We start from the raw sequence: 24,475 nt of genomic DNA, 5'->3' as shown, positions 1-24,475 counted from the left end.
GGGGGAGAGAGATCTTATCTCTCTTCTCTGTCTGTGTGTGTCTCTCTCTGTGTGTGTCTCTCTCTCTTCTCTTCTCTCTCTCTCTCTCTCTCTCTCTGTCTCTCTCTCTCTCTCTCTCTCTTCTCTCTGTCTCTGTCTCTGTCTCTGTCTCTGTCTCTCTCTGTCTCAATTCAATTCAATTTCAATTCAAGGGGCTTTATTGGCATGGGAAAAATGTGTTAACATTGCCAAAGCAAGTGAGGTGAAATATTTACAAAGTGAAATAAACAATACAAATTACAGTAAACATTACACATACGAGTTTCAAAAAATAGACATTACAAATGTTATACTATATATATACAGTGTTGTACAATGTACAAATGGTTAAGCACACAAGTTAAAATAAATAAGCATAATATGGGTTTATTTACAATGGTGTTTGTTCTTCACTGGTTGCCCTTTTCCTTTTCTTGTGGCAACAGGTCACAAATCTTGCTGCTGTGATAGCACACTGTGGAATTTCTCCCAGTAGATATGGGAGTTTATCAAAATTGGATTTGTTTTCAAATTCTTTGTGGATCTGTGTAATCTGAGGGAAATATGTCTCTCTAATATGGTCATACATTGGGCAGGAGGTTAGGAAGTGCAGCTCAGTTTCCACCTCATTTTGTGGGCAGTGTGCACATAGCCTGTCTTCTCTTGAGAGCCATGTCTCTCTGTCTCTCTCTCTGTGTGTCTCTCTCTCTGTGTGTCTCTCTGTCTCTCTCTCTGTGTGTCTCTCTCTCTGTCTCTCTCTCTCTCTCTGTGTCTCCCTGAATGCCTTGCCCCTCAGGCCTTCAAGAGGTGCCCAATCTGCCAGGGCACCAAGGCTATTAACTAGAGGTCGACCGATTATTGGAGGACCAAAAAAAAGCCGATACCGATTAATCGGCCGATTTAAAAAAGAAAATAATAATAATAATAATAATAATAAATAAATAAATATATATAATAATACTAATAATAAATAAAATAAATAAATAATAATAAATAAAATAATGACAATTACAACAATACTGAATGAACTTATTTTAACTTAATATAATACATCAATAAAATAAATGTAGCCTTAAATAAATAATGAAACATGTTCAATTTGGTTTAAATAATGCAAAAACAAAGTGTTGGAGAAGAAAGTAAAAGTGCAATATATGTGCCATGTAAGAAAGCTAACATTTAAGTTCCTTGCTCAGAACATGAGAAAAAAGGAACCACCAGCTTTCATATGAACATGAGTCTTCAATATTCCCAGGTAAGAAGTTTTAGGTTGTAGTTATTATAGGAATATTTCTCTCTACCATTTGTATTTCATTAACCTTTTACTATTGGATGTTCTTATAGGCACTTTAGTATTGCCAGTGTAACAGTATAGCTTCCATCCCTCTCCTCGCTCCTACCTGGGCTCGAACCAGGAACACAACGACAACAGCCACCCTCAAAGCAGCGTTACCCATGCAGAGCAAGGGGAACAACTACTCCAAGTCTCAGAGCGAGTGACGTTTGAAACCTTATTAGCGCACACCCCGCTAACTAGCTAGCCATTTCACATCGGTTACACCAGCCTAATCTCGGAAGTTGATAGGCTTGAAGCACAGCGAAGAGCTTCTGGCAAAACGCAGGAAAGTGCTGTTTGAATGAATGCTTACGAGCCTGCTGCTGCATACCACCGCTCAGTCAGACTGCTCTATCAAATCATAGACTTAGTTATAACAACACACAGAAATACGAGCCTTAGGTCATTAATATGGTCGATTCCGGAAACTATCATCTCGAAAACAAGACGTTTATTCTTTCAGTGAAATACGGAACCGTTCCYTATTTTATCTAACGGGTGGCATCCATAAGTCTAAATATTCCTGTTACATTGCACAACCTTCAATGTTATGTCATAATTACGTAAAATTCTGGCAAATTAGGAGGCCCTAACAGTTGCAAATACACTGACTCTGCGTGCAATGAACGCAAGAGAAGTGACACAATTTCACCTGGTTAATATTGCCTGCTAACCTGGATTTCTTTTAGCTAAATATGCAGGTTAAAAAATATATACTTCTGTGTATTGATTTTAAGAAAGGCATTGATGTTTATGGTTAGGTACACATTGGAGCAACGATACGCACCGCATCGATTATATGCAACGCAGGACACGCTAGATAAACTAGRAATATCATCAACCATGTGTAGTTAACTAGTGATTATGATTGATTGATTGTTTTTAATAAGATAAGTTTAATGCTAGCTAGCAACTTACCTTGGCTTCTACTGCATTCGCGTAACAGGCAGGCTCCTCGTGGAGTGCAATGTAATCAGGTGGTTAGAGCGTTGGACTAGTTAACTGTAAGGTTGCAAGATTGAATCCCCCGAGCTGACAAGGTAAAAATCTGTCGTTCTGCCCCTGAACAAGGCAGTTATAACCCACCGTTCCTAGGCCGTCATTGAAAATAAGAATGTGTTCTTAACTGACTAGCCTAGTTAAATAAAGATTAAATAAACAGTGTAAAAAAAAAAAAAAAAAAAAACGGTGTGCAAAAATAACGATTTCCGATTGTTATGAAAGCTTGAAATCGGCCCTAATTAATCGGCTATTCCGATTAATCGGTCGACCTCTACTATTAACCAAAATGTTCGTTACTCATCTTGTTTGCTGACGAAAAGTAAATGGGGACAGTTCTTCTAACATCATCAATATGTGCCTCAGATTTTGATAAGAAGTACACGCGCCGTTGCATCCCCGACGTGTCTGTCTTTTCTTGTAGCCTTCTTCGGAGCTGCGATTCTTGTGAGAAAAACCCGATCACATGACGGGCATTGGTTAATAAGAATTGATATATCTGAGAGAGCCATGTGAGTAAAAGGTCCAAGGGCACAAAGGCCACTTTGGCCGAAAAAGGCATGGATTTTTTAAGGGGCATTCCGGCCACACAAGGGGGCATCAATGTGCATGGCCGCAATGAAATTCGAGGGATTCCCACCCTGTCTTTATACTTTCCTGGGATTTCTGTCCCATCTCTCTCTTGTGCTGGGACCTGGGTGAGGTGACCTAGGTGGCATCTGAAATGGCACCCTGTTCCCTATATAGTGCTCTTTACTATGAACCCTGGTCAAAAATAGTGCACTATATAGGGAATAGGGTGCCATTTTAGACGCCGCCTAGGTCACCTCACACAGGTCCCAGCGCTCCCCAAACAGCAGGTGCACAAGACACCCGTCACTTATCACCCTCCCTAATGGGATCCGAGGAGAGAAGAAGCTAGCTGTCTTTATGCTTCATGCCTGTGTACACAGCCCTGCATTCTGTTCAGCAGCCCAGTTATGTGGGAGGTGAGTTTGCTTAGCCATCAATCTCTTTTCTTCAGATTATTCTGCTCTGAGCAGTCTTATGCTAAGCAGGTGCATTTTTCCTCTTAGTAATTCAGTGTTACTGATTGAGCTGGTGGGTTTTGTGTCTTTGTGCAGGGAACACATTAGGAGGCTTTTGAAGCAGCGGACACTGCAGATGTGACAGTCCAGGCCTGGGTAAACTACGGCCCAAGGTTTGAGTAAAAAAATATTTTTTGTTAAAAGTAGTCTTTGTTCATAGAGTTTCTTTAACTTTGCAATCATCAAATCAAATTGTATCTGTCTCATGCGCCGAATACAACCTTACAGTGATTAACTTCTCTGCGCTACGGATCCCTTTTACGGGATAATTTTCCTAAACAACCGCTGAATTGCAGGGTGCAAAATATTACAAAAAATATTTATAATCATGCAATCACAAGTGAAATATACCAAAACATAGCTTAGCTTGTTGTTAATCCACCTATCGTGTCAGATTTTGAAAATATGCTTTACAGCGAAAGAAATCCAAGCTTTTGTGAGTGTATCAATCAATGCTAGAACAGCTAGCCCCAAATTAGCATGGTCACGAAAATCAATAAAATTAATCGCTTACCTTTGATCATCTTCGGATGTTTGCACTCACGAGACTCCCAGTTACACAATAAATGTTATTTTTGTTCGATAAATATTACTTTTATAACAAAAAAACGCCATTTGGGTTGCGCGTTAATGTTCAGAAAACCAAAGCCTCGTTCCGTTCGACGAAAATTCCAAAAAGTATCCGTAATGGTCGTAGAAACATGTCAAATGTTTTTTATAATCAATCCTCAGGTTGTTTTTAACAAACATAATCGATAATATTTCAACCGGGACCGTAACCTATTCAATAAGAGAGAAAAAGAAAATGGAGAGCTACCCTCTCGCGCGCAGGAACTAACAGAGGACACCTGACTAGTTTTGAAAAATCTCGCTCATTTTTCAAAATAAAAGCCTGAAACTATGTCTAAAGCCTGGTCACTGCCTGAGGAAGCCATTGGAAAAGGAATCTGGTTGATACCCCTTTAAATGGAAGAAAGACGGGCCAGGAAACACAGATTTAAAAAAAGAAAATAAATCACTTCCGGGTTAGATTTTCTCAGGTTTTCGCCTGCAGAATCAGTTAAACTATACTCACAGACAATATTTTGAGTGTTTTCTATCCTAATCTGTAAATTATATGCATATTCTACGATCTGGACCTGAGAAATAGTCCGTTTACCGTGGGAACGTTATTTGTTTTTAAAAAAGAAAAAAAATCTGACCCCTAGCGTCAAGAGATTAACTAACAATGCAGTTTTAAGAAAAATAGGTGTTAGGTAAATAATAGATACATTTAAATAATAATAACAAATAATTAAAGCGCAGCAGAAAAATAACAGCGGGGGCACAGGTTAGTTGAGATAATATGTATATGTAGGTAGAGTTCAAGTGACTATGCATATATGATAAACAGAGTAGCAGCAGCGTAAAAGAAGGGGATAGGCTTCGTGTCTCAATGTGTTGTATGTCAACTCATGTCTACAGAACTGTCTTCATGTCCCCCAGAGCAATTCACAACAACTTGTCCAATGTCAGTGAGAATAAAAGCTAGCTGATTGCCCTGTAGTTCACCGCTGTAGTGTCATCATTTGAGTAAGTGTTGTCTTATATTTACCTGTGATTATACACTCACATTTGAGTAAATGGTTGATGAGTATAATCCCTTAAAAGGACAAACTAGAGTGAAATGTCATAATAACAGTAAAGCAGTATTTCCCTTAATGTTCCTATGGAAATGTGTCAGAATGGTGGTGCGTACTGTATAATTCATACTCTCTCTTTCTCTCCCTGCACCACCTAGTTGCATGACGTCACTGTAAACTCAGTCATGTCATGTGTCAGTTGGGCCTCTCCCCAGCTCTGATGTACCTGATTCTCAACTCCACGCTGTTGAATAATGAATGTTTAAATCTGTTTCTGCTGTTGTCTGCCATTTGCCGTTCCTCTCCCCGGTACTTCCTAGTATGTGCCGCAGGCTGACGTACGCACTCCTCAGGAGACGCAGCCGGCCCCTTTGAGAGCGCTTAGTTACCCCCCCGCTGTTGGACCGGCACTTTCCAGGATGCTCCTCTCATTGCCTGAGTGGGAAAGTTTTCCCTTCAACACCTTGCTCCGGTCTGTCTGTTGCTTTCTGTCTGTCGCTCTCTCTGTGACTTTCTGTCTGTCTCTGTCTCTCTATGTCTCTCTATGTGTCTCTGTCTATCTAAAATGTCCTCACCACCCCCTCTGGACACCTTTCTGTCTCTTGTTTCCACAGTAGATGTTTATCGACAAGGTGAACGGCCAGCCCGTCCCGCACTACCTGATCTATGACATCATTAAATTCAACGTGAGTAGTGCCATGCCTGCTGTGCCTGATCAGCTGAAAATGTGTAGCCTCTGATGTGTTGCCCCTGTCATTCCCTGACGAGGTGCCAGACATACCAGGCCTTAGTCAGTACGCCCAAGGTCAGCCAGTACACCAGGTCCATTGGCACACTAAAGCCCCATCAGCAGCCCCGCTGACCCCTGTGTTTAATAGTTAATATCTCTATCTACATTGTTAGCCCTGCCTCTGTCCATGGTGGCAGCCAGTCTGTGTCAGACTGATGAGTGCTGCCTGGGAGGAGCGGAGCTCAATCTGCTTGCTTCCCAGACCCCTCCACTCTCTGGTCAGCCAGCCAGCAGGACTCAGTAAAACCTGACCATAAAGATCCAGGACACTGTCCAGGATACACGTGCTAACGTCACAGCAGCCAATCTGAAATCGCTAAACATGTTTTTGCAAAAACATTTAAAAGTACATCTCCATCACAGCCATTTCAGAGTAGCCTCCCTGGACCACAATCCTGTTTTACATGTTTGCAGTGCTCAGACTTTCTGAATGTTTAACTGCTTCCACAAATCGCATGTTTGTTTTTCTATTTCACAAGTTCTGTTGTATATACCAACTACTGAAGACACTCAGCTAAGGAGCATTGAGCTTGATGGTTTTCTTCTCAACTGAAACTAATTATTATCAATTTACTGCTAATTAGTTACCTGGGCGATCATTCCCACTGACATCAATGTACAGAGAATATTTGGTATAGAAGACTAAAGCTGAATCCCAAATGGCACCCTATTCCCAACATAGTACACAACCTTTGACCAGAGCCCTATGGTCCCAGTAAGGAATAGGGTAATACTCGGGACGCACGTTGATTATGTATTCCCTGGCTTCATCCACATCACACATTTTCACTGAGCTGTGAGATTGCTGCGGTTTATTTCAGGGGGAAATGGCATATAGGCTATTAACAGATAATATTCCTACTGATGTCTAATGAACTCATAGCCGGTGCTGATGCCAATGTCAATGCTAGGCCTTTACCAGGCAGGCTCAGAGATGAATGCGCTTGCATGAAAGTGTGCCAGTCCCTGTTCTGTCCTAATAATAGAAAGGATGGATTCCAGGAGGATGGATTCCAGGAGGATGGATTGAGGCCATTATGTGGAGTGTGTCGCCTCCTGCCGCCATCGATCAATGGATCACACAGGGAGGGAAGTAGAGGGTCTTGGTGAAGGCAGTGGTGGGGGCTAGAGTGGAGGTGTAGATACAGAGGTTAGCAGCGCTGTGTAGCTCCCCGAGCCGTCATTAAGTGCTGCAGAATTGATCCCCAGTACCCAGCCCATTATTGGCCTGCTCTATCATCCCAGTCAGACTGCCCAGCCTAGGCACCAGGCTCCACACTGAGACAGTCACAACTTATTTTGTCAAGACACAATCAATCGCCACTATTCGCTAATCACTTGTCTGCTTTGTTGCCAGAATCATTGCTCCTTGGTCAGATCATTATTGTAGAAGACAATGTGTTCGTGAAGACAAGTGGGTTGTAATAATGATCTATCCATTCGAGCCTATGTGGCTGTACTCTTTGAAAGGATGATGTTACCAAGCTTAGGTTGGAGTTGTGTGCAGTAGAACAGAGTCGATTGGCTACTGTTACAGTTTGTTTGATATGGATTATCACTTCATGCTGCATTACTCTGTTACGGTACATTACCTCAACAGTCCTCCTACACGATGCCACAATGCTGGTCCCTTGTCTATGACTAGGTGCCTCTCGAAAACATGACATTGCTTGACCTCAATCACCACCCGGAGACAAGGGGGAGAAAATTATATTTTCTGCTGTTGCCAGGGGTTATGAAATGAGCATTTTTTTGTTTTCCTGGAAAGGTCCTGTCAGTGTCTGCTCCAGAGTTAAACCATACCACTCACTGTCAGCCACCAACAGGAGAATCCAAGAGCTGTGTCATGATAAATCTACAGTGACATTGTGTCTTTATCTCCATATTTAATATATTTCATCACCGTTTCAGCTTTTTGGATTTTGTAATGGAGAGGCATTGACTTGAAATGAAACAGCCAATGGCCAAGTCATTTCTGCAATTGACATTATACACAGATGTCCCCCTAATGTTCCTATTGCAGTCAGGTGTGTCATTAGGTGTGGCAGAATAAAATGATGTTCTCATTGTGTAAGGCATGTGTGTTTGAGGGAACGCTTGGAGGGAGGCCGTTGCGTGGCAATCCGGTAGGACTCATTACTCTGTCGTGCCTGCTAAGGTAACTGGTCTGCAGGCGTGTGAAGCCTTGTCACCTCCAGTCCCTTCCGCCTCACCAGTCACCTGGTGGCTACAGTAAGTGGCATGGGAGATCTGCTCCTGGGTATAGCGCCAGGGCTCGACCACTCAGCATACGTCACGTCAGCAGCATCTCCTGGGGGGGGGTCTGTTTGTCTGTGTGTTTGTGTGGACGGGGGGTGTAAGTCAACCAAGGATGCAGGAAGGACTCTACAGTACCAGTCAAAGTTTAGACACCTACTCATGGACCTTTCTTTTGAATTAGGTTACTTTCCATCTCGCATACATTTGTCATGCATATCTCTTCCTTGCATCATTTTTGGCTTTTCTGACTGTACAAATAAAGTCCCATGAATGGCATATCGCTGCAGAATGCTGTGGTAGCCATGCTGGTTAAGTGTGCCTTGAATTCTAAATAAATCACAGACGGTGTCACCAGCAAAGCACCCCCACACCATCACACCACCTCCCTGCTTCACGGTGGGAACCACAGATGCAGAGATCAGCCATTCACCTACTCCGCGTCTCACAAAGACACGGCGGTTGGAACCAAAAATCTAAAATTTGGACTCATCAGACCAAAGGACAGATTTACACTGGTCTAATGTACATTGCTTGTGTTTCCTGGACCAACAAGTCTCTTCTTTTTATTGGTGTCCTCTAGTAGTGGTTTCTTTGCAGCAATTTGACCATGAAGGCCTGATTCACACAGTCTCCTCTGAACAGTTGATGTTGAGATGTCTGTTACTTGAACTCTATGAAGCAATTATTTGGGCTGCAATTTCTGAGGCTGGTAACTCTAATGAACTTATCCTCTGCAGCAGAGGTAACTCTGGGTCTTCCTTTCCTGTGGCGGTCCTCATGAGAGCCAGTTTCATCATAGCGCGTGATGGTTTTTTGCGACTGCACTTGAAGAAATATTTGAAGTTCTTTAAAATTTCCAGATTGACTGACCTTCATGTCTTAAGTAGTGATGGATTGTCGTTTCTCTTTGCTTATTTGAGCTGTTCTTGCCATAATATGGACTTGGTCTTTTACCAAGTAGGGCTATCTTCTGTATACCACCCCTAACTTGTCACAACACAACTGATTGGCTCAAACGCATTGAGAAGGAAAGAAATTCCACAAATGAACTTTTTACAACGCACACCTGTAAATTTAAAATGCATTCCAGGTGACTACCTCATGAAGTTGGTTGAGAGAATGCCAAGAGTGTGCAAAGCTGTCATCAAGGCAAAGGGGGGCTACTTTGAAGAACTCAAATATTTATGGTTACTACATGTTATTTCATAGTTTTGATGTCTTCCCTAATATTCTACAATGTAGAAAATAGTAAAAATAAAGAAAGGTGTCAACTTTTGACTGGTACTGTAGATTCCTTCCTGCATCCTTGGTTGACTTACCACCTAAGAGCTCTTATATGATGCTCTGGATTGTGGCTTGCATAGTACTATTTTTGTATTAATGAACCCATTCCTGAGATTATAAGCGTATTTCCTTGCTTCATTCTATGCAGCTTTAACAATTAATTCAGTATACTGAGACGATATTTGTTTTTTTGGGGGGGGGGGGGTTAATTGAATTAGGTTATTTTCTGTCTCGCATACGTTTGTCATTCATTGATGTCGTGCATTTGTCATGCATGTCTCTTCCTTGCATAATTTTTGGCTATTCTGACTATACAAATAAAGTCCCATGAAATTAATTATGATAATCGACTCCTATAGAGATTTGTACTTTGCCTGGGTCAGGTTTATGCGCTTTTCAAACTTTCAAAAGGTTTCACTTTGCATTTACCATTTTGAGGGGAAAACAAAATGGATAAGTAAGAACAAGGTTGGAGAAAGGTGGTCTTTCTTGCACAAGGCTACCTCTTTATAGCAGGTATACTGCACTCTGAACTATACCTGAGCAGAGAGTCTGAAGGGAGGACTGCACATGCGCAGAATAATTGTTTTTAATCACTTATAGCTGTGTCACGTCTTTCTGGTTCTCTCCGCCTGATGACGCATCTGACAGATGGTGTAAAACTGGTTGGCTTTGATACCAGTTGTTGCTCCAGGAACATGAAGCTCTGCTTTGAGTTGCTGTGCATTGGATTAAATTCTCACTCAAAGCTGATAAATCTTCTTAAAATAAATGAACTATACTCTCGCTTTTCATCTCACTGTGTGTTCACATAATCCCTTCTTCCCATCATCCATTAAAAATAGCAGTAATTGTATTTTCCCTCACAAAGCCTAACCAACATTGCTGAGCCTACCAGGCATAGGCGTCTTTAGAGGTTGTGGCTTCATCCCAGATGGCACCCTATTTCCAATATAGTGCACTATTGACAAGAGCCCTATGGGACCTGGTTAAATGTTGTGCACTACATAGGGAATAGGGTGCCATTTGCTACGCAGACAGGATATTAAAGAGTTGGAGGCGAGCCATATCACAGAAGCTGCTGCTGAGGGAATATACAGCTTCTGAAGAGCTTCACTCTCGCTAAAGTTGAATCAAACAGCATTGTAATTAGCCCTCACAGCAGCACTCTTGATATGTGGGGTATTATTCCCTGATCTGTTTTATAGGAGGTTCAGTTGTTGATGGTCCTCCGTCCCTACACAGTGATGATCTCCTCAGCTATGACTCCTGCTAGCACCGAGAGGCCCTAAATGCAGTCAGTCTATCAGTTCTTCATTTGGGTAGGTCAGTCTCCAAGCAGAAAAGTATTGAAATGACCCAAAAGTAGCCTATAGAGCACAGTCGGCTCAGGAAGCATACTATCGCTAACCCAACACACCACCATAAGGTCCTCCTTGATTCCCCTGCTTTACATTAAAGACTCGGGCTCCCGAGTGGCGCAGCAGTCTAAGGCACTGCATCTCAGTGCTAGAGGCGTCACTACATTTACATTTACATTTAAGTCATTTAGCAGACGCTCTTATCCAGAGCGACTTACAAATTGGTGCATTCACCTTATGATATCCAGTGGAACAACCACTTTACAATAGTGCATCTAACTCTTTTTTAAGGGGGAGGGGGGGGGTTAGGAGGATTACTTTATCCTATCCTAGGTATTCCTTAAAGAGGTGGGGTTTCAGGTGTCTGTCACTACAGACAGCCTGGTTCGAAGGCTGTATCCAGGCTGTATCACAACCGGCTGTGATTGTGTGCCACCCTATAGGACTCCCAATTGGCCCAGCGTCGTCCGGGTTTGGCTGGTGTAGGCCATTGTTGTAAATAAGAATTTGTTCTTAACTGACTTGCCTAGTTAAATAAAGGTTAAATCATTTTTTTTTTTATATATCTGCCCGTAAGGCTCTTTTGATACCACACAATAAAGCTCTCAGAAGTGTAAAATAAATATTCTTAATTGCCCCTGTTTTCCCAGCATAAAAGTATTGAACTGACCCTAAACTAGACCACATTCGACTCACATTAAAGATAGTGTGTAGAACCAAATCCAACCCGTACCATCAATGAATCCCTGCTTTACATGCAAGACCTTCATCCTCCTGTAGTGCGCTTTGATACCACACAAAGCTCTTGAGGAGAGACATGGCCTTTACACAACGGTGCAGAATACACATATTGATACTTTTTTTGGTCACTTAGCAGACGCTCTTATACAGAGCAACTTACAGGAGCAATTAGGGTTAAGTGCCTTGCTCAAGGGCACGTTGAAAGATTTTTCATCTAGTCAGCTCGGGGATTCGTCCCAGCAACCTTTCGGTTACTTGCCCAACCTCTTAACTGCTAGGCTACCTGCTGCCCCCTTGACCTATTCCACAATTTGTTGTTACAGCCTGAATTCAAAATGGATTAAATATATTTAATTGCACCCATCGACACACAATTGTCCATAATGAGAAAGTGAAATCATATTTTTGGTTTAAATTTTTTGCGAATGTATTGAAAATTAAATATAAAAATATCAAATTCATTCACACCCCTGAGTCAATACATGTTATAATCACCTTTGGCAGCGATTACAGCTGTGAGTCTTTCTGGGTAAGTCACTAATAGCTTTGCACACCTGGATTGTACAACATTTGCCCATTTTTATTCTTTAAATTCTTCAAGCTCTGACAAGTTGGTTGTTGATCATTGATAGACAACAAAAAAAAATTGTGTGTTTTACCACCTTTTTCCTCCCCAATTTCGTTGTTGTCTCATCGCTGCAACTCCCCAACGGGCTCGGTAGCGAAGGTCGAGTCTTGCGTCCTCCGAAACATCCACCCGTTTAAACCGGAAGCCAGCCGCACCAATGTGTCGGAGGAAACACCGTTCACCTGACGACCGAGGTCAGCCTGTAGGCGCCCGGTCCGCCACAGAGTCGCTAGAGTGCAATGAGCCAAGTAAAGCCCCCTGGCCAAACCCTCCCCTAACCCAGACGACACTGGGCCAATTGTGCACCGCCCTATGGGACTCCCAATCACGTCCGGTTGGAATACAGCCCGGGATCAAACCCGGGTCTGTAGTTGACGCCTCTGCACTGCGATGCAGTGCCTTAGACCACCACTCGGGAGGCCCAGACAACCATTGACTGTCTTCTTGGGAAGCAACTTCAGTGTAGATGTGGCCTTGTGTTGTAGGTTATTGTCCCGCTGAAAGGTGAATTCCTCTCCCAGTGTCTGGTGGAAAGCAGACTGAAGCAGTTTTTCCTCTAGGATTTTGCCAGTGCTTAGCTCCATTCCGTTTATTTTTTTATCCTGAAAAACTCCCCAGTCCTTAACAATTTACAAGCATACACGTAACATGATGCAACCACCACTATGCTTGAAAATATGGAGTGGTACTCAGTGATGTATTGGATTTGCCCCAAACATAACACTTTGCATTCATTATAAAAAGTTACTTGTTTTTGCACAGTACTTTAGTGCCTTATTGCAAACAGGATGCATGTTTTGGAATATTAGTATTATGTACAGGCTTTCTTCTTTTTACTCTGTCAATTAGGTTAGTATTGTGGAGAACTACAATGTTGTTGATCCATCCTCAGTTTTCTGCTTTCACAGCCATTAAACACTGTTTTAAAGTTACCATTGGCCTCATGGTTTCCTTCCTCCCCCGGCAACTGAGTTAGGAAGGACACCTGTATCTTTGTAGTGACTGGGTGTATTTATACACTATCCAATTAATTTACTGCTCTAATTATGTTGGTAACCAGTTTATCATAGTAATAAGGCACCTCAGGGGTTTGATATATGGCCAATATTTCACGGCTAAGGGCTGTATCAAGGCACTCCACCATGCGTCATGCATAAGAACAGCCCTTAGTCGTGGTATATTGGCCATATACCACAAATCCCCGAGGTGCCTTAAACTGGTTACCAACATAATTACAGCAGTAAAAATAAATGTTTTGTCATACTCGTGGTATACGTTCTGATATACCACGGCTGTCAGACAATCTGCATTCAGGGCTCGACCCACCCAGCTTATAACAAGGAATACATAGCTTGTGTAAGACTCAATTATAAACCCAATAGGAGTCCCTTCCAACTACTCCGCAATTTACACTTGAAGCAGTCAGCCAGCCAGTCATGTCTTTCATTTTGCTTACCGGATTGTTACCGCAGCCAGATCAGAAAACCCACAATCGGTGTCAATGCTTTTTGCATGTAGGCTACGCTACATCAAGGCCCTATGAGAAGTCAATAGAAAGTAGAATACTGAGTCTATGATGATGAAGAACATGAGGATGACTAGGATGATGAAGATGGTGCATAGTCTGTAATGCAGTTAACACTCAGCCTGCCTGTCAGCACCTCCAGTGGTCCGCTCCTGCTAATGAGTCAATGGTGCTGGCGTTTTTAATGAAGCAGATCCAAGCAGACAAGACCGCCATCGGAAAGGGAAGGATACTGTAGGAATTATAATTTGTATTAGGATCCCCATTAGCTAACCCTAACCCATATTGTCACTCTGCAGCTCTCTGATTTATTATTAGTACTTCATAATTTCTTTATTCTCATTCTATTTCATTCACTTTAGTGAATATTATTTTCTGTGCTATTTTCTTGCTGCAGAGTTTTGTATTCCCTTTACTGTATGTATAACTAAGCGTTGGAATTTGAATGTTAACTTGACTTCCCGGGGACATTACAGTAACTGAGATAAGAGCCTTTATGAAGCCAATAAGAGGCTGTGTTCGTTTTACTAATAAGTTGCTTCTGTCTCAGCTACATCCAGCTCCTTCCTTGGCAAATTCAGGCCGTGCAGTCCATCTGCCCGTTTTCAGGGTCGTATTCATTAGGCACCAAACGGAAGAAAACGGACTGACCATTTGGTGCCTAATGACTACGACCCTGGAGTGTGGCCCTTGTGAGCCCTGAGGTTTGGGAGACGTGAAATGTTACTGTGGTCCGTCTGAAGCTAACGGCTCCTTTTCTCAGAAACTGAAAAACAGGAGTGGAGGACATTAGACGAGACCCGTTGGCATGGTGACCTCACTAAAATGTTTATTGAATAGATGCTCATTGCCTGTGGCTTCTAGCTGCCTTAGAGATATGATGACCCTGGGTCTAGCTACCCCAAGAGAACTCAACAATATCTCTCTCTCTCTCTCTCTCTCTACCTGTACACCTCTATCTCTCTCGCTGTCTTTTCTCTTTCTCTGTCCCTCTTTTCTCTCGCTCTCTCTCTATTCAGTTCATCAGTTCATGATTATTCAGACCTGTACACAGTTGCCATGGCACTGGATTGGCAGCTCGTTTCCTTGTCATAGCTAGACAATCTATCAAGCGGAAGATGAGAAAGATTGGAATTCATTTGAAAATATCCAAATGCATTGGTATTCACTGTACCATTGATCTGTGGGGAGATATTAGCCCTACTTTGATTGACATTGCATTAGTAAGTCAGGTTTTGTATCCGTTCCTTCTCAAATAAATTATGGGAACACAAGCCTTACACTCAAAGATTATTATTAATTTGTTTGTCTGTCTTTTCAGGGTAGGCCAGTGTGATTTCAATATTCGGCTATTGTGAAAAGAGAAAGAGATCATCTCCCCTAGGGTGGAGAAGATGAAGACAGGACAGATCGACAAGACCAAAGAGCCCTTCAGTGTCAGGAACAAGCCATTCTTCGACATCCATGCAGCACGAAAGGTAACACACACACTGTGCCAGCTCATCCCAAGTCTGAGGTGGTGGTGGTATGACATGCTACAAGTTCCTAATTTGTGACTTAAAATTATTTAATTTTTTTAAATTAAGGGGTGGATCAGCTTAATATTGTGGAAAGATTGTTGCTTCCATCAATGTAATTGTCAGCATTTCCAATCCCCCATATATTTTTTGGGGTAAATATATATATATATATATATATACAGTGGGGAGAACAAGTATTTGATACACTGCCGATTTTGCAGGTTTTCCTACTTACAAAGCATGTAGAGGTCTGTAATTATTATCATAGGTACACTTCAACTATGAGAGACGGAATCTAAAACAAAAATCCAGAAAATCACATTGTATGATTTTTAAGTAATTAATTTGCATTTTATTGCATGACATAAGTATTTGATACATCAAGAAAAGCAGAACTTAATATTTGGTACAGAAACCTTTGTTTGCAATTACGAGGATCATACGTTTCCTGTAGTTCTTGACTAGGTTTGCACACACTGCAGCAGGGATTTTGGCCCACTCCTCCCTACAGATCTTCTCCAGATCCTTCAGGTTTCGGGGCTGTCGCTGGGCAATACGGACTTTCAGCTCCCTCCAAAGATTTTCTATTGGGTTCAGGTCTGGAGACTGGCTAGGCCACTCCAGGACCTTGAGATGCTTCTTACGGAGCCACTCCTTAGTTGCCATGGCTGTGTGCTTCGTGTCGTTGTCATGCTGGAAGACCCAGCCACGACCCATCTTCAATGCTCTTACTGAGGGAAGGAGGTTGTTGGCCAGATCTCGCGATACATGGCCCCATCCATCCTCCCCTCAATACGGTGCAGTCGTCCTGTCCCCTTTGCAGAAAAGCATCCCCAAAGAATGATGTTTCCACCTCCATGCTTCACGGTTGGGATGGTGTTCTTGGGGTTGTACTCATACTTCTTCTTCCCCAAACACGGCGAGTGGAGTTAGACCAAAAAGCTCTATTTTTGTCTCATCAGACCACATGACCTTCTCCCATTCCTCCTCTGGATCATCCAGATGGTCATTGGCAAACTTCAGACAGGCCTGGACATGCACTGGCTTAAGCAGGGGACCTTGCGTGCGCTGCAGGATTTTAATCCATGACGGCGTAGTGTGTTACTAATGGTTTTCTTTGAGACTGTGGTCCCAGCTCTCTTCAGGTCATTGACCAGGTCCTGCCGTGTAGTTCTGGCTGATCCCTCACCTCCTCATGATCATTGATGTCCCCACGAGGTGAAATCTTGCATGGAGCCCCAGACGAGGGTGATTGACCGTCATCTTGAACTTCTTCCATTTTCTAATAATTGCGCCAACAGTTGTTCCTTCTCACCAAGCTGCTTGCCTATTGTCCTGTAGCCCATCCCAGCCTTGTGCAGGTCTACAATTTATCCCTGATGTCCTTACACAGCTCTCTGGTCTTGGCCATTGTGGAGAGGTTGGAATCTGTTTGATTGTGTGTGACAGGTGTCTTTTATACAGGTAACGAGTTCAAACAGGTGCAGTAATACAGGTAATGAGTGGAGAACAGGAGGGCTTCTTAAAGAAAAACTAACAGGTCTGTGAGAGCCGGAATTCTTACTGGTTGGTAGGTGATCAAATACTTATGTCATGCAATAAAATGCAAATTAATTATTTAAAAATCATACAATGTGATTTTCTGGATTTTTGTTTTAGATTCCGTCTCTCACAGTTGAAGTGTACCTATGATAAAAATTACAGACCTCTACATGCTTTGTAAGTAGGAAAACCTGCAAAATCGCAGTGTTATCAAATACTTGTTCTCCCCACTGTATATCCATACACAATGCATACATATATACATACACATACCTATATAAACATACATACTTTTTTTTAGAATATACCTTTATTATTCCCCGCAAACCCTACCACCCTTCCCCCAATTGCAGTAAACTAATAAACAATAACACTTAGGCTTCTACCTTCGGTTTATACATATTATACACATTTTACAGACACAATCTATTTTACAATAGTTATATTTTGTTTGTTTTTAGTCCTTCATCTATTTCAAATGTTCTATTTGTAACTGTGCTATTTCACAATTTCTGAACCGATATACATTTTACAGACCCCGTATGTTTTACATTTGTTATCTTATTGGTCCCACCCTTCAGCTCCATTCAACCCCTCCCATCTATCTCTTAACACCATCCATTTTGGATTTCAATTTGCCATATATTTTCAACTGTGCTGTGATGCTTGACAAAAGTACTAATCCTTTCTATTCTCAAAGCTTCTACAGATTGTAAATGATAAATAAACATTTTTGCTAAAATAATAATTATATTATTGATTGACTATGGCTTTTCAAATCACCCAGTATTGCTATCGGCAGCGTTAGTTCTAGGCAAATGTTGCAATTCTTCAGCCATTCCTGGACCTGTGACCAAAAACAAGCTACATATGGACAATACCAAAATAAATGATCTAATGACTCTGCCTCCTCACAGCAAAATCTGCAGAGCCTAATTCGTGACTTAGTGACTCATCTAAGGTCTAATCGAAACAACAGGATAGATAAACTTCTGATGACATTTTAGTCTCCGATTGTTTTCTCACTTTGAAACAAATCTGTATTATTCATTTTGAAGTATTAATGCGCTTTCATAAAGTGATGATGGGTACATTTGCTTCCTACACTGTTCTACTAATTCCAGTTTCCATTGCTTGTAGTGCTTTTAGTTACTGTAGTTTGACTGCCTTCGTACCAAAGGGCTTTGTAGATGCCTCTTATCACCATTAAAAGAAAAAGTGGAATTATCAAAGCTTTGATTTGAAAATCAACCCCTTTAATCAGTGAGAATATTTATGGTACTCTAAATAATCAACAAAAAGAAACTGTGGAAATGACCGATGTTTCTATGGGAGTGTATTCCTGTAAAGTTCACTCAATAATCTGATTGATTATTCACAGATCACAAGTATAATATCTAAAAAGCCTTTTTACTACTAGTTCTATAAATGAGCAGATTGATAACTAGATTTCTCTAGAAAATCAAATAACGACTAGATTTTTATCAGATTATACTAGTAAATCTAGTCATATTGAGCAGCCACATCTATATTTGTGTTTGTTAGAATGCTGCTCATGTACTACAATTTTCTGAAAAGGCCAAGGACAAGTGTTTTTATTCTCCAAAAGCTATTTAACCTCCCATTCAAGGCCCTGCACCCTCTGCCCTGTAATGTCTCCGCCGAAGGGTATGGTGCAATTAACTAGATCTGCACCGTGCTGGATCAGTGGGAAACTAGCTCTGTATGTTCACATTAAATGCCTGATAACAGAGTAGAGAGTGAAGGTTTCTAGCAGTTCTGTCAGTCTTCACATTTCTCCCACCACTGTTCATCTGTCTTGTCTGGTCATGGCAGGAGCAGGGAACAGCCCCAGTCCCAGCTACTATCACAGCTACTATCACAGATCTCTTTGTGCTGAAGCCTGTTTTTGTCCTGTATGAAATGTTAACCAAAAATGACTGGGTTACCTCCCCTGGTAAACCCTGTTTCGACTTCCAACCAGTACTATCTGAAGCCTTTATGACAGATCATAGATCGCCCAGTCTCTTGTTAGCGGGATGTCGATGTCTGTCTATATTTGTAAACAACAGCTGGTGCGCGAAATCTAGTGAAGTCTTGCTTTTGCTCGCCCGAGGTAGAGTATCTCATGAAAAGCTGTAGACCACACTATTTACTAAGAGAGTTCTCATGTATATTCTTCGTAGCTGCCTATTTACCACCACAAACCGATGCTGACACTAAGACCGCACTCAGGGAGCTGTATATGGCCATAAGCAAACAGGAAAACACTCATCCAGAGGTGGTGCTCCTAATGGCCGGGGACTTTAATGCAGGGAAACTTTAATCTGTTTTACCTCATTTCTACCAGCATGTTAAATGTGCAACCAGAGGGGAAAAAAACTCTTACACCACCTTTACTCCACACACAGAGTCGCGTACAAAGCTCTCCCTTGCCCTCCATTTGGCGACTCTGACCATAATTATATCCTCCTGCTTACAAGCAACAAGAAAAGCAGGAAGCTCCAGTGACTTGTTCAATAAAAAAGTGGTCAGATGAAGCAGATGCTAAGCTACAGGACTGTTTTGCTAGCACAGACTGGAATATGTTCCGGGATTCTTCCGATGGCATTGAGGAGTACACCACATCAGTCACTGGCTTTGTCAATAAGTGCATCGATGAGGTCGTCCCCACAGTGACCGTACGTACATACCCCAACCAGAAGCCATTGATTACAGGCAACATTCGCACTGAGCTAAAGGGTAGAGCTGCTGCTTTCAAGGAACGGGACTCTAACCCGGAAGCTTATAAGAAATCCCGCTATGACCTCCAACGAACCATCAAACAAGCAAAGCTTCAATACAGGACTAAGATTGAATCGTACTCCACCGGCTCCGATGCTCGTCGGATGTGGCAGGGCTTGCAAACTACTACAGACTACAAAGGGAAGCACAGTCGCGAGCTGCCCAGTGACACAAACCTATCAGACGAGCTAAATTACTTCTATGCTCGCTTTGAGGCAATCAACACTGAAACATGCGTGAGAGCATTAGTTGTTCCGGATGACTCTGTGATCACGCTTTCTGTAGCCGATGTGAGTAAGACCTTTAAACAGGTCAACATTCACAAGGCTGCAGGGCCAGACAGATTACTAGGACGTGTACTCCTAGCATGCGCTGACCAACTGGCAAGTGTCTTCACTGACATTTTCAACCTGTGCCCAAGAACACTAAGGTAACCTGCCTAAATGACTACCGACCCGTAGCACTCACGTCTGTAGCCATTAAGTGCTTTAAAAGGCTGGTCATGGCTCACATCAACACCATTATCCCAGAAACCCTAGACCCACTCCAATTTCCATACCGCCCCAACAGATCCACAGATGATGCAATCTCTATTGCACTCCACACTGCCCATTCCCACCTGGACAAAAGGAACACCTATGTGAGAACACTGTTCATTGACTACAGCTCAGCGTTCAACACCATAGTGCCCTCAAAGCTCATCACTAAGCTAAGGACCCTGGGACTAAACACCTCCCTCTGCAATTGGATCCTGGACATTCTGATGGGCCGCCCCCAAGTGGTAAGTGTAGGTAACAACACATCCGACACACTGATCCTCAACACGGGGGTCACCCCCGGGGGTGCATGCTCAGTCCCCTCCGGTACTCCCTGTTCACTCATGCCTGCGTGGCCAGGCACGACTTCAAATCAAATTTTATTAGTCACATACACATGGTTAGCAGATGTTAATGCGAGTGTAGCGAAATGCTTGTGCTTCTAGTTCCGACAATGCAGTAATAACCAACAAGTAATCTAACCTAACAATTCCACAACTACTACCTTATACACACACACAAGTGTAAAGGGATAAAGAATATGTACATAAAGATATATGAATGAGTGGTGGTACAGAACGGCATGGCAAGATGCAGTAGATGGTATAGAGTACGGTATATACATATGAGATGAGTACTGTAGGGTATGTAAACATAAAGTGGCATAGTTTAAAGTGGCTAGTGGTACATGTATTACATAAGATGGCAAGATGCAGTAGATGATATAGAGTACAGTATATACATATGAGATGGGTAATGTAGGGTAATGAAACATTATTTTAAGTGGCATTGTTTAAAGTGGCTAGTGGTCCATTTTTACAATATTTCCATCAATTCCCATTTTAAAGTGGCTGGAGTTGAGTCAGTATGTTGGCAGCGGCCGCTAAATGTTAGTGGTGGCTGTTTAACAGTCTGATGGCCTTGAGATAGAAGCTGTTTTTTCATGTCTCTCGGTCCCTGCTTTGATGCACTGTACTGACCTCGCTTCTGGATGATAGCGGGGTGAACAGGCAGTGGCTTGGGTGGTTGTTGTCCTTGATGATCTTTATGGCCTTCCTCGTGACATCGGGTGGTGTAGGTGTCCTGTAGGGCAGGTAGTTTGCCCCCGGTGGTGCGTTCTGCAGACCTCATACCCTCTGGAGAGCCTTACGGTTGTGGGCGAAGCAGTTGCCGTACCAGGCGGTGATACAGCCCGACAGGATGCTCTCGATTGTGCATCTGTAGAAGTTTGTGAGTGCTTTTGGTGACAAGCCGAATTTCTTCAGCCTCCTGAGGTTTGAAGGGCGCTGCTGCGCCTCTTCACAACGCTGTGCTGTTGTGGGTGGGACCAATTCAGTTTGTCCGTGATGTGTACACCGAGGAACTTAAAACTTCCACCTTCTCCACTACTGACCGTCGATGTGGATAGGGGGGTCCCTCTGCTTGTTTCCTGAAGTCCCACAATCATCTCCTTTGTGTTTTGTTGACGTTGAGTGTGAGGTTATTTTCCTGACACCACACTCCGAGGGCCCTCACCTCTTCCCTGTAGGCGTCTCGTCGTTGTTGGTAATCAAGCCTACCACTGTAGTGGTCATCCGCAAACTTGATGATTGAGTTGGAGGCGTGCATGGCCACAGTCGTGGGTGAACAGGGAGTACAGGAGAGGGCTCAGAACGCACCCTTGTGGGGCCCAATTCTTCAACTTCAACACCATCATTAAGTTTTCGATGACACAACAGTGGTAGGCCTGATCACACAACAACGATGAGACAGCCTATATGGAGGAGTTCAAAGACTTGGCCGTGTGGTGCCAGGATAACAACCTCTCTTCAACGTGATCTTGACAAAGGAGATGATTGTGGACTACAGGAAAAGGAGGACGCGCACGCCCCCTTCTCATCGACTGGGCTGTAGTGGAGCAGGTTGAGAGCTTCAAGTTCCTGGGTGTCTACTTCACAACAAACTATCATGGTCCAAACACACCAAGACAGTTGTGAAAATGGCACAACAAAGCCTATTCCCCCTCAGGAGACTGAAAAGATTTGGATGGGTCCTCAGATCTGAAAGTTTCTACAGCTGCACCATCGAGAGCATCCTGACTGGTTGCATCACTGCCTGGTATGGCAACTGCGCGGCCTCTGACCGCAAGGCACTACAGAGGGTAGTGCGTACGGCCCAGTACTCACAGGGGCCAAGCTTCCTGTCCATAGACCTTTACCAGGCGGTGTCAGAGGAAGGCCCACAAATTGTCAAAGACACCAGCCACCTTAGTCATAGACTGTTCTCTCTGCTACTGCACGGCAAGCGGTACTGGAGGCGCCAAGTCTAGGTCCAAATGGCTTCTCAACAGCTTCTACCCCCCAAGCCATAAGACTCCTGAACAGCTAATCAAATGGCTACCAGACTATTTGCATTGCCCCCCCCCCTCTTTTACACTGCTGCTACACTGTTTATTATCTATGAATAGTGACTTTAACTCTACCTACATGTACTATTACCTCAACTAACTGGTGCCCCCCCGCACAGGACTCTGTACCGGTACACCCTGTATATAGCCTCACTAACTGTTATTTTACTGCTGCTCTTTAATTATTTGTTACTTAATTTTTTTATTTTTACACAGATATTTTTCTTACCTGCATTGTTGGTTAAGGGCTTGTAAGTAAGCATTTCACTGTAAGGTCTACTACACCTGTTGTATTCGGCACATGTGACAAATAACATTTGATTTGATTGGAATTATGCCTGCCTCACTCACTGTCTTGGTTCAGCTGCTGAGGCCATCTGCTCCAGAGCCTCTGCATACAGCCATATCTCTGTTCGAGCCAACATGAAACAGGGGGGAATTGGAATCTGGTTTATTCATTCACAGTGGCGCAGCTCTCCACTTCATGGCATGTTTGCCGGAAATTCCTTCAATGATATTTCAATGAGAGGCCAAAGCTGTGTGATGGCTTTTGTCTATTGCTGTGCGGCTGGATTGTGTCCCGCCTCCCTCATGTTTCCAGCTCTGCTCATTTAATGTGCAATTTTCCCTTTACATGGGACTATATTGGACTATCTATTTAATTTTGTTTGGGAAATAGTTTTGCATTAACCGCAATAGCCTGTGTTTTGTTAGAATACATAGGACTTATCAAGTCGCTCTGTTTTATTTGAGCATTTTGCAGTGAAGTGGATGGGACTGGAAAATGGACTCCTAGGAGGCAAAAAAGCATTTGCTGAGTGGAAGATGAGGTTTTAGATTCGATTTGCCTTAGCTCTGGTCTAAGTTAAGGCCCATTAGCAGACTGGAGTATGAGAGAGGGTTCAGTTGGAGGCGATGGAGAGCCCTCTGGTCATTTCAAATGGCTGACAGTAGATGTGGAAAAGATCTGGACTTAATGAAGAGTGACACTGAATGCTCTTTCACACCAGCTAGATGTGCTCACTCACTGGTTTTAATTGAGCTGTGTGCTGAGGCCCCTAATAACCCCCACCCACATATGCACACACACTTGCGCACACACGCATAGCCATCTGCAGTCACGTGCTCTACATGTCAAGTGGCTCTTAAGCACACGACAGCATTGGGTCACCAAATTGGTGCAGTTGTCATTGAACTTTGTTAGCCACCACCTTACTCCATTTACTTAGCAGATCTTCAACATTATTATAGCCTGTTTGAATGGATTTGTCTGAAATTGATTTGCCCAAAGCGGGAAACCATTGTCTGGTATGTGGTCGGAGTTCGAGGTTCTTATGTGTAAATTCTAGACTGTCATCTTTTTCCAAAGGGCAAAAGTTCAGATTACTCTTAACAGCTCTTGAACTATTGAATTTATTGAGGAAATGTTGTTCTTCTGAAAAACTACGGAGATGCCCTTTTTAGTTGAGAAGCCCTCCTGAATTAGCCTGGCTGACGGGACCTAAGTGACTCAGTGCACAGAGAGTCGTGACACACTGGTCTGGGAAGGAGGCAGTTTGTTAATGCAATATTCACTAAAATATTGTGCAACGGTTTTGATTGGTTCTCTCTGGGAATGTAACGATTCATCGAAAGGCATCGGTCCCCTATTCAAATGTTTAAAAGATACAAGTGCATCAGTACGCGGACCCCAAACCGATCCAAATGTAGCATGCGTTGGTCAGAAAATGTATTCAAACATTACGAATCGCTGGTTCACAATTAGTTTTTCTTGCTCATATTACATTCTACCTTCTGACAATGCCTAATATTTTATGACAACTGAAGTGTCCTCTCCTTCAGTGTCGATCTGCATGTAACTGTGTTGACAGTCATTGATCTGCAAGTCATTTTGCATGCCGAACAACCCAGGCAATATCAGTAGCTTAGTCAAACTGCCCAGCTTCGCGCACGGCACCTTTAGCATTCAAATGCTAAAATGGCTTGCGTGATATTAGGCTTTATTAGTTGAGTGACAACCTATGTAATTTTCTAGGTTATTGTTAATCATGGCGTT

General features: G+C 42.8%; 1 pseudogene; it reads left to right on the top strand.

Annotated features, from left to right (window-relative positions):
- The window catches only part of LOC111954187 (mRNA-capping enzyme-like), a 142,132-nt pseudogene that overhangs the window by 43,562 nt on the left and 74,095 nt on the right, over positions 1 to 24,475 (top strand).

The sequence above is a fragment of the Salvelinus sp. IW2-2015 genome, linkage group LG28 (assembly GCF_002910315.2).
Source record: "Salvelinus sp. IW2-2015 linkage group LG28, ASM291031v2, whole genome shotgun sequence".
Taxonomy (NCBI): Eukaryota; Metazoa; Chordata; class Actinopteri; order Salmoniformes; family Salmonidae; genus Salvelinus; species Salvelinus sp. IW2-2015.
The sequence above is the reverse complement of the archived record's forward strand: the minus strand, read 5'-3'. Positions and strand labels throughout refer to the sequence as shown.